The following is a 9,422-nucleotide window of genomic DNA, read 5'->3' as shown; positions in this document are numbered from 1 at the left end:
ATGATACAGTTGATTTCTCTCCTTCTTTTGAAATGTTCTGCAGCTTCTGGGACACCATTAGTGTTTTCAGTTCTGTCTCTTTTGCAAGATCACCTCCCATTACTGGCCATTATATATTAGAGTTCTTCGTCGACCAGACCTTCTTACTATGATCTCTCTCCCTAGGCAATCTCATCCTTGACCATTTGTACTGTTGGATTCCCCTGAGGAAGGCGCCGCCCCAAATCACTCACCAAAGACGTTTCTTGATGCAACAAGCAAGAGGAATTTATTCGGAAGCCAACTAGTTGGGGTCCAAGTCAGCCTGTCGCAGCAGGTCTCAACGAGGACCCCGAGCACACTAAGGCAGAAGGTTTTATAGCATTTTCAAAAGGGGTAGAATTTTCCATAATCACAATACAGGGTTTTTTTCTATAGGCTCATAAATCTTTTGCTGGCGCCACATCCTGGGGTCTGGTTAGATGAGATCACCTACGGAATGTCTAGGGTGGTTCTAGTAAGATAAGCTAGGCGTGTATGATTAACTGATTTACGGTTAGCTAACTAAAGGTCACTACAATTGACACAGGCTAACTAACTTGTTTTTCAAGATTCTAATGATTTTCCTTCTTTTGGGTTAGGGGGTGGTATTTAGGCCTTAAGATGGCTGTACTTATGCTAACTTTTGATTCTTCAGATCCTACATTTCCCCACTTCTCTTTTTGGGGCATTCCAATCATGGAATGTTTGTATCTTCTTGTGAGGTGAGTGAGTGGTATTGTTGCTTCAACATTAGTACATGAACAGCACTCACTCTTTCTCTAACAAAAGTCATCAACCGGTTTAATATGCAGGGTCTCAAAGTTAGGAGCAACACAAGGATGAGTAGGGGCCTAGCCAGAGTGGATATCAGGGTTGTAAACCACGGGGACCTAGTGAACTAAGATTCAAACAGTCCTTGGCCTGCTTCTCGCTCTCTCTTCCTCTGATCTAGCCTTTCTCTAAGTTTTGACATTGAATCTCTTACTATCCCGGAATGATCTGCATAAAAGCAGCATTCTTCTCTTAAAGCTGCACACAGTCCTCCTCCTTTTAGGAACAGCAGATCTAGCCCTCGTCTATTCTGTAAGACTACCTCAGAGAGGGAAGTCAGAGATTCTTCAAGTTTTGTAATGGATTGCTCTATGGTTTTTAGGTCTTCATCAATAGCAGTCCTTAGTCTTTCATAATGCTGGTTCCCTTGAACAATAGCGGCTGCCTCCGTTCCCACTCCAGCTGCGACTCTTATCTCTAACAACACTGCTAAGGTCAGCGAGACCGGCTCTCTCTTATATCTATGCTTAGGTTCAAATTCAGCTATGAATGAGAGATCATCATGATACATTAACCTGGGCACCAGCTGGACCATGATACAGAAATCATGGGAGGAGTTGAAGGCAGAAGTAGAGACACATAGGGTCACTCCAGTGTTACAAGCCCACTATCTCTCGGGAGGAGGGATTAAATACCTGTTTTTACCAGGGAAGGCTATGGGTATGGTCTCATTCTTTCTTCTATAGATAGAGACTCTAGCTGCTGCTAGGGAAGAGGGGTGATGACCGCTCTGGCTGCTTCATGCTGAGAAGGGGGCGCAGTAAAGGGTGCAGCTAGGTCTCCATCACTGGTCAGTTGAGAGGGCTTCAGAAGGCTGGCGCTTCTATTCTGGGTTTCATTTTTATTACTATTTGCAGTTTTGTGGCTTCTAGGCAAGATAAAACAAATTGTGTTATTAGGTTATGTAGCAACATCTGGAGTTGGATTTTTTATTCTGGAAGGAGGCTGCATTATTGAAACGATACTTCTCTCTAAAATCACTCTCATTTTTACCAGAAGTAACTAGGTTAAGAAAATAATTAACAGCTGGCTTGATTATTTGCACAGGTGCAGCAAGAAGAGCAATTGATTACACAGGCTCTTTTAAATATGCTTTGCTGGAACTTTTTGTAAGGAATTTCAGATTGAACTTTTAAAGGCCTCTTGAGGCCAGACAGCCAAGCCAGACTTGCCATCAGGCTTTGCCTGCAGTACCTGTAGATTTGGATGAATTCTTCTCTTCTCGAGGTCTCTGCACCTGCCAGGAAGTGACCTTCTTTACTCACCTGGTAAGGCTGCTGGGAACTCTGTAAGCAAGGTACCAGGCCAGTTCTTCCAAGGGGTTTTGTTGGTTTTATAAAGTCAATCTTAGTTCTTTAAAGTTGTTCACATCTGAGTTTATACACATGTCTCCCAGGTACGACATTCCAGTCAAAGCCCTGGTAGTATAACCAGTGTTCTTAAGTAGTCTTCTCACAAGGAAAGCAGATTCTTATTGAACTCGTGCAAATAAACATACTGCCATGGAATACAAAAACAGTCACTGAAAGTTTTTAAACTCTGGAGGGATCAAGTAGAGAGAAGGATGTTTCAATTCTGCTCATAAAGATAGTCATTTACTAAACTGTTGTCAGTTTAAGAGAACAAGGTTAAAACACTTTACCAGCAACATTTGAAACAAAAAGACACAAAATCATTTTCTTTAGTTTATGTAATCTTATGTAACTAATACCTGTTCTGCTGAAATCTAGTTCTTTACCAGTTTAGGGATAATACTATAAATGACAAAAGACTTACAAATGACAATGGTTAAAGATATGATGAGAGCTTACTGTAAAACAGTTGACATAAGGAAATTCTGATATTTCTGTAATACAAAACATTCAGTAACAAAGTTTAGCATCATTCTCTTTGACAGTGCTTTCTTGGTAAATAAATATATATATATCAGATAAATAAGCCAAATTAGTCAAATACTTTGTCTAGTGAGAAAAAATTCTTCTGACATGTTCCAGGGGCCCTCTGGAAAATATCAGAGTTAACTAGAGGTAAAAGCACCTTTTTGCATTTAATTTTTTTAGAACTATCATTACACATTTATTGTCTATATACTCAGCACAGTAAACGAGATATCTTAAAAAGTGGGGCAGCAGGGGAGACTGCTGCTGTCAATTTTTAAAGACAACATACAGAAAGTCAAACTAATTCTAGGTTACTAAGCATTCTTGAGAGAATGGTAGCAGATGGTAGATTCTTCTGCTTTCATCTTCAGGAGGGGAAAAAAGCTACAATAAGAATTCATATTTAGCTGAAAGAACTGTCTAAACTCAAGGCAGAGTATAATATTACCAGGCATACAAAAGACCTGTTAGAGATACATACAAAGAATGAATATGGCTATAGTCAAATTCAACTTAAAAGTTTAAGCAGAATCTCAAATTTAAATGTCTCTTTCTTTCACACAGATATTCAGATATGACCAGAAATATGCTTTGAGATGAAAGAGATCAGGCATTTTACTTTTTCATTTAGGGACTGAGAAATGATGACCTTTGGCTTACAATCAATAGCTTACAAACAGTGAAAATAATAAGAACATAACTCAGCATAAGTGTCTAAGACCAGATACAAAAAACAGAGAAAGTGCTTAAGTTTACAGGTCTTCCCTGAAAGCTTCAAGAATGTTTTACTCTTTAATAGTAGATTCCCCCATGTTTTTTTTTTTTTTTTTTTTAAAACATACAGCATATAAATTAAACAAGAAGACCTGGTGGTTCTCAAAAAATCTATTACAACTTTTTTCAAAAGTGGTCACACGTTCGTCTATCTAAACCTTTACAGTGAAACCTGTTTTTCTGGGAGAAACATAATCTTGTCCAGATTCTACAGTTTAATAAATTTTGGTTTGTTAACTAAGTGCATTTAATCAGCTGAAAAAAGCTTTGTTACTATTCTGCTTAGGAATTCAATTTTTCAGGCCATGCAATCATTTTTAATAACAAAATATTTCAAAGGCAAATAAAGGTTATACAGTTGTTAACAAACTTTAGCTTTTAGTCCCTTTAACATTACGATTTCATGGCAACTCACTGAGACTTTAAGCATGAGAAACTGCTGTGATCTTTCAACATTAAGAGCAGACTAACAGTTAAAGAAAACTGTTTAACTGGAAATGAGATTTTAATTTTGCTGTGCACTTGATATCAAGACTCACTTGCTTTAATTTCACTAGGCATGACTATATCTGTAAGAATATAGTAATTTATTCTTCATTTGCCCCATGGTCCCAAGCACATAAGCCGGTGAGAATTATGCCTGGGCTTGCCTGCGGCTTGACTGGGTTTATCTCACTTTATCTCTAAATATCCTAACCCTCCCCCCAAAGCAACAGGCTGAGCGGATCTTCTACAACAAAAGGCACCACGCTGTTTTCTCTCTTTGTCTCTCTTTAAATAAATAGCTGTACTTTAGAACAAAGTTACTTTCTTTTATCACAAAACACATTCTTTAGCATGCAGAAGAGTTTTCATTTTTTATACTTTTTCTTATTAAAACATACATCTTTTAGCATAGAGAAATTTTTTCTTTATTACTTTAAGTGGTTTTAATTAGAACTTAAAACCATTAGAAACTTTAACTTCTAGTGAACACTGAGAAGCAGGACACTGCAAACTGTCAAACTAACATTTTCTAGACCAACAAACTCACGAACACATTCTACAATTTCTGCAACCATGAGCTTCACAGCACAATCTCCCAGCAAACACAGAGCACATCTTCTCAACTTAACAAAACTCTAAGGCTTTAAGTTACTACAAAGATTCTCAGGCTGCAGGTAGGCATACACACTGCAACACACAATTTAAAAGGTGTTCACTTGCCACACTTATCCAGCTCACCTACCTGCAACAACCACGCTAGCCTACTCACAAGACCCCCACTGAACACTAGACAAAGCCAAGCTTCTAAGCATTCTATTCTTAAAAGATTTAGCAGATAACATGACTCAAATGACTCTAGGTAAACTCAGGCAGCGGACAACTACCAGGACATGCCCGCCTCAGGCAAACTCAAATTAGCATTAATGCTTAACACTTTTTTACCAGGTTTTCTGGAAGTTTTAGAACACTCAATTTTTACAAGCGCTTGTCTTTAAATCAATTTCATTAATACCATCCGGAGGTAGAAAGATATATTCATTTACACACTTAGGGGGTTGTCTGAGTCTGTCCCCTTGTCAGTATAACAATTATTAGGCACATGAAAGACACAAAAAACAGAGACACACACAGATTAGACACACAGCGGCCGCTTTTTGTTTTTTCTCAGATTTTCAAACAGAAACCGAAAGGAATCAGAGGGTTGATATTCCTGGCACCTGAAAATCAACCCTATCTCATCAGATTCACCTTGCCGGAAAAACAGACGGGAGGCTACCAGGCGTCCCTGGCCTCCCAACCTCCCCGAGGCGTCCCCCAGGGTTGCAGCCTGCGGTGCTCCTAGTACGTCTACCGACCGCAGTCTCGACCCCTTTACGGGATCGGGACAGCTGCCAGACAGTGGGTACCCCCTTTCAGAATTCTGACCGGTCTCACTGAAAAACAGAAAACAGAACACAGACAAACCAAGGCGCCACTAATCTTACCTCTTCCTCCAAGAGCGACTTTGGGAGTGAAGCGGGGTGAGCGCATGATCCCGGACGAGCCCCCAAATGTTGGATTCCCCTGAGGAAGGCGCCGCCCCAAATCACTCACCAAAGACGTTTCTTGATGCAACAAGCAAGAGGAATTTATTCGGAAGCCAACTAGTTGGGGTCCAAGTCAGCCTGTCGCAGCAGGTCTCAACGAGGACCCCGAGCACACTAAGGCAGAAGGTTTTATAGCATTTTCAAAAGGGGTAGAATTTTCCATAATCACAATACAGGGTTTTTTTCTATAGGCTCATAAATCTTTTGCTGGCGCCACATCCTGGGGTCTGGTTAGATGAGATCACCTACGGAATGTCTAGGGTGGTTCTAGTAAGATAAGCTAGGCGTGTATGATTAACTGATTTACGGTTAGCTAACTAAAGGTCACTACAATTGACACAGGCTAACTAACTTGTTTTTCAAGATTCTAATGATTTTCCTTCTTTTGGGTTAGGGGGTGGTATTTAGGCCTTAAGATGGCTGTACTTATGCTAACTTTTGATTCTTCAGATCCTACAGTACTTCAGTGATGCTACAGTTTTTATCACCTGTTCTCTTTCAACTCCAGTTTCACAAACCCAACAACCTCCTTGGATTGCCACTTCATGTCCAAAAAGGAACCTGACACACCACCCCCATCCTTCCAATATTCCTTATTTCATCCACTGACTTGCATTCCAAGAAACCTGATGTCTTCCTCAACAATCTCCTTTCATCTGGCATATCTGATCCATTACCACATCTTGTTGAGTTTACTTCCTAAATAGTTATTAAATCCATTCACTTTTCTTTGCCTCTACTGTGATCCAAAACAATATATCCACCCAGTACTAGAAGAGTACCTCTTAGCCATGCTTTCATTAATGCTTCCTTCCAATCCATTCTAAAGACTAGCAAGATTTACACACACACACGTACATAAGCACACACATACACACACACACCAGCTTAGAGCCCTCCAGCCATCCCCCACTGCTTTTGGGAAAAAGACCAAAACCATTCACAGATCCCAAGAAGCTGCGTGATCTGCCCGCCGTCTGTGCTCACTTCACCTTGTCCCCTCCTGCTCTCACCCAAACAGCCACCGTCATCCTTCTGGGTTTCTTAACAGGCTCATAGCCCTCCTGTTAGTTTTTCCACACACTCTTTCCTCTTCCTGACATGTTCTTCTTCCTGAACTGTTTCTTCTTTAGAAAACCTTGTCTGTATTAACATGGATTGAGGTGTTGTACTCTGTCTTGCAAGTGCCTTGAGGGCAGGGACCCCTCTGCCCTGTTCATACTGTAGCCTCAGCCCTTGTGCTAAAAAGACACTCAGCAAATATCAGTTGACTTTTGAATGAAAAGGGAGTCTCTTTACACTGTCCTCCCTCCGCTGTTGAGAAGAAAAAGATCACTGGCTTGTCTCCATCACTTCTATGACTAAGTAGAAAACAAATATTTTTCTGTTGTAACAATTCCTTCAATCTGATGACACACAGACTCTCAATAAAGTTACCTCATTACTTGTGTGAAAAGATCCGGGGAGACCTTCTGTTTTCTAGCACGAGATAGAGGAGTACATAATAGACAGTGTGCTGTACAGTCGCCAGAAAATGGGCTTCTACCCTGGACACCAGGTGTCATTGTAGGTGGGTTAGGGAGACAGCCCGGCTGCCTGGGGTCAGATCCTGGACCCGCCACTTAACAGCTATGTGACCATAGCAAACTGCTTCCCCTCTCTTGGCTTCAAAATGGTATTAAAAATAGGGTTTATTTCATAGGGTGTTCGTGAGGACTGAACGAGTTAATAATGTACGTATGCTACTTAATACAGAGCAAGCCTGTGGTGGCAATGACTGTTATTTCATAGTTTTAGACCACTGCTATGTTCCGGCACTGTGCTAGGCACTTCATGTGTGTTAGCTCAGATTCTGATTCCCCTGGTACTCTGAGTGGCCTGAATTGGATTTTTGTCTAAAGAGCCTTTTGAGTTCCACCTTCTCAGTGATTTTAAGCAGACTAACTTATACTATGAATATAAATCATACAGCCTCCTGCTATATCACCTAATCATTTGGCTTCCTTGTGTTTATACTGAATTTTCCTCAAAGCACTCCCTGTGTATTATCTCATTGGATGATTACAACTCTTTAAGAGGAAACCTAATGGAAAGACCTAGAAAAGAGCCAGGGTTGGCCAGACATGCACAGGCTCTCGGTAATTCACGGGCTTCTTTATATGGGAAAGCCGCTGAACCACTTGGCTGTTCAGGCTCCTCACTTGTAAAATAAAATAATTGGGCCAGACAAGATTTCTTCTAGATCTAAAAAAAAATACTCTGTCTGTCCTCAAACACATACTGTCCCTCCTTTAAATCATCACATAAGGACCATTCCCCTCATTTGCTTCCCAGGCATGACCGCCAATCCCTTAATCTACAGAACAAGAATTTACTTGCTCCTGTATGAATCTGTTGTGATTCTTCGTTAATATTGGGGACTCCAAGGCCAAACAATTCCTGTTTCTTGAATCTGTACCGCTGATACTAAGGTCTGTACATTCTATTTGAACAGAAGGTTGACTGATGAGAATGTTCATGCCACAACATTCCCTGGGAAAGAAAAACCTGCCCTGAAATTTTAAGTTTTACCACAAGAGGGCAGGGTTGTTCAATCCTGAATACCTCCTTTTTCTTTCTTCCCCTCCCTTTTATTTTTACTTGCTTTCTTTATAATGTGTTAAAAGACAGCACAGATGTGGTGAAGATGACAGTATAAATTTGGTAAAACTTTTCCCCAAAATTGCATTGTTATTTTGCAAGAATCACAAATGCACTTGTATTTCAATCTGTAGTTCATACTACTGAAATGTTTCCATAAAACATAAACCCTAAAGAAATAAAATGCAATATGCACTAAAATTGTCCTTGTAACATCTTCTACATTATCTTTTAAAGTAGGAATAATATAAATGTTTAACATTGTATAAAAAAGAAAAAAAAAGACATACCAAGCTGGCAGAATACACTGCAGGTCTTTTATACGAATAATTAAAGATTGGGTGGCAAAATATTAAAATTACATTAAATTAAAAAGTAAAGAGGGAATTCTCAAGATGGCAGCATGAGTAAGGTGGTGTAAATCTCCTCCCAAAACCATATAGATTTTGAAAATACAGCAAATACAACTATTCCTAAAAGAGTGACCAGAAGATAAATACACAAGCCAGGCTATATCTGCAAGAACCTAACATCTCACGGAAAAGGGTAAGATACAAAGCTGTGACCCAGTGAGACCCGAGCACACTGCCCACCCCAGCTTACTGGTGGGAGGAAAAGAATCAGAGTGGGGAGGGAGTGGAAGCACAGGACTGCTAAATAACCAGCCCTAGTAATCTGCACTGGGAGCACAGACACACATTGCATGTTGCACTGGATATTAGAGGAGTAGAAAAGCAAAATTTGAGATTAAGACTGTGAACAGGTTCCCACAGCCAGTTACCCTGAGACAAAAGAAAAGCAGGCACTTTAAAAGTCATAAAAGGGACAAGGGCTTAACAGGTGGATGAAATCATCCTGGCACACTCAGCCCAGCAAACTGGGAACTTTAAGGAACTTCAGGTGCCCTAACTACCTGGGTGGCAATGAAGCTCCTCACAGCCATAGGCAGCCTACCATTCCTTTCCCCCTGCTGGCACTGCAAGCAAACCAGCTGACTTGCCATTGCTGTGGAACAGCTGGGGAGCAGCCCCACCTACAGCAACTACAAAAGACAAGGACCAGGTATTAAAAGCAGCCAGAGAGAGAAAAAAGATCACCTACAAAGGAAAACCCATCAGGCTATTATCAGACTTCTCAGCAGAAACCTTACAGGCCAGAAAGGAGTGGCATGATATATTTAATGCAATGAAACTGAAGGCCCCTA

General features: G+C 40.5%; 1 long non-coding RNA gene across 1 annotated transcript; it reads right to left on the bottom strand.

Annotated features, from left to right (window-relative positions):
• Window positions 1-241: 241 nt before the first annotated feature.
• Window positions 242-6,035, bottom strand: LOC140847978 (uncharacterized). Its single transcript, XR_012128361.1, has 2 exons — window positions 2,118-6,035; window positions 242-1,720 (listed from the first exon to the last, which is right to left on the bottom strand). It is a non-coding gene; the product is annotated as an uncharacterized lncRNA (long non-coding RNA).
• Between the last annotated feature and the right edge of the window lie 3,387 nt (window positions 6,036-9,422).

Source organism: Manis javanica, chromosome 2 (assembly GCF_040802235.1).
Source record: "Manis javanica isolate MJ-LG chromosome 2, MJ_LKY, whole genome shotgun sequence".
Lineage (NCBI taxonomy): Eukaryota > Metazoa > Chordata > Mammalia > Pholidota > Manidae > Manis > Manis javanica.
Note: the sequence above shows the minus strand (reverse complement) of the source record. Positions and strands in the feature narration are given on the sequence as shown.